Below are 1755 nucleotides of genomic sequence, written 5' to 3'. Positions count from 1 at the left end.
GGAAAGAGACTTGCAAGCCTTTTTATTTAGGTATAGCGTGCATATATACCACGCTATACTATAGCGAGGTATATATGCGCGCTATACCTTCCCGCCCATTTTTATTTGAAAAATAGCGTGGTATTACACCGCGCTATACCTTAACGGACAAACGACCATTAAGGTATAGTGTGGTATGCTAGGGCGTTATATATATGATGGTGCCTCGTTTTTTTACACACATTTTGGTTCTTTGAGTCCAAAAGAATCACATTTTGGTTTCGGACTCCTGCAAGTAGGGGTGGCAAATGGACGATTCGGGTTGGATATTGTGACGGGTCAAAAAGGATAACGCAAAAACGGATAAATTATCTAACCCGCCCCATATTTAATAAGGATAAAAAAATGGGTTAGCTGGCGGATAGTATGAATATCCATATTATTCATGGCTTCTTGAATCTAATCACTTTTGGGTGAATTCCTAGTATCCCAAACTTAAGGAACCTCCAATTTGAGGTTTTACAAATGCAAAAGCCAAACCCATCAGTTATCCATTGATTATCCATTTTCTAAGTAGAAATATAATTTTTATCCATATTTAATCTGTTTAAAAGAAATATTGTTCAACCCATCTTTTAATGGATAATATGGATGAATACCTATTTCTTTTATCTATTTTGCCACCACAAACTTCAAGGTTTCTGGAGGGACGAAACAAGCAAACACTAGAGGTTTCTTCTCTTCAACTCGTGATATATAGAATATGATAGAACTATAATTAATTTTCCATCAGTGGTCCTACCTAGAAGCTACTTGAGAGCAGATCCATGTGTAAGAATTGGAGTTCGAACCAGAAATTATTGATTAAGGATTTCATTCGTCTCATCACGTCCCTCGATAATTAAAAAAATATATTTGATAATGTGTAAAATTGCAAATGAGGACGTACTTGTGATGTCTTTTTTACTTAACATTTAACATATAACTATAATTAATTGACACTTTACCTGTTTTTTTTAGCCGAGGTTTTATTTTATTGAAAACAGTTTCTCTATTCTCACAAGGTAGGGTAAGGTCTGCGTATACACTACCTTCCCCAGATCCCACGACGTGGAATACTACTGGGTATGTCGTTATTTATCTGTATTTTTTTCCTAGATGATTATATTATTTATAGAGTCAAATATTTACACCTTAACTACAAGTTTTCAAGAATATCTAATATTGTCACGTGTTGGGCTTATTGTAAACTTCTAAATATTACAAGATTACAAAATCAGCGCCTGGATTGAGATTGAAAAAATAGATATTTGACCAAGGTATTCCAAATTCTCAATCTTTTGAATGGGTAGTGTAATTTTTGCACGTGATGTAACATCAAAATTTAACCTCAAGTAAATACGTTATCACTAGTCATTGTACAAATTACAAATTATACGCTTTAAATATTAGAATACAATATTTTAGATATTTATTTAGACACCTTTTTCTTTTTGTTTTTTGGTGCATCGATTGGGTAAAAAAATGTAAGAAAAGAAAATAAAAATCACGCGCTGCAGTGGCGTAGGTAAGAAGACGGGGCGAGAAGGAGAGAGGATTTCCACAAACCCTAAATCATAGAAAAAAAGGAACTCCACTCGCCAAAGGGCATCGCGTGAATTTGCAGTTGCAGAATCGCAGATCCAGAGTGTGTGTGTGCGTGCGTGAGAAAGAAACAAAGAAAAGATACATAGAACAGGTACCTCTACCTCCACTCTCTCCCTTCTTTCAATCTCT

General features: G+C 35.0%; 1 protein-coding gene across 2 annotated transcripts in view; it reads left to right on the top strand.

Annotated features, from left to right (window-relative positions):
- Window positions 1-1511: 1511 nt before the first annotated feature.
- Window positions 1512-1755, top strand: part of LOC109211379 (protein FAR-RED ELONGATED HYPOCOTYL 3) — a 6453-nt gene continuing 6209 nt past the window's right edge. For both annotated transcript variants that reach the window (XM_019374911.1, XM_019374912.1), the window contains exon 1: window positions 1512-1717. The gene's annotated coding sequence lies outside the window, so the exon portion shown is untranslated. The remainder of the gene's footprint in view (window positions 1718-1755) is intronic.

The sequence above is a fragment of the Nicotiana attenuata genome, unplaced genomic scaffold, assembly GCF_001879085.1.
Source record: "Nicotiana attenuata strain UT unplaced genomic scaffold, NIATTr2, whole genome shotgun sequence".
Taxonomy (NCBI): Eukaryota; Viridiplantae; Streptophyta; class Magnoliopsida; order Solanales; family Solanaceae; genus Nicotiana; species Nicotiana attenuata.
Note: the sequence above shows the minus strand (reverse complement) of the source record. Positions and strands in the feature narration are given on the sequence as shown.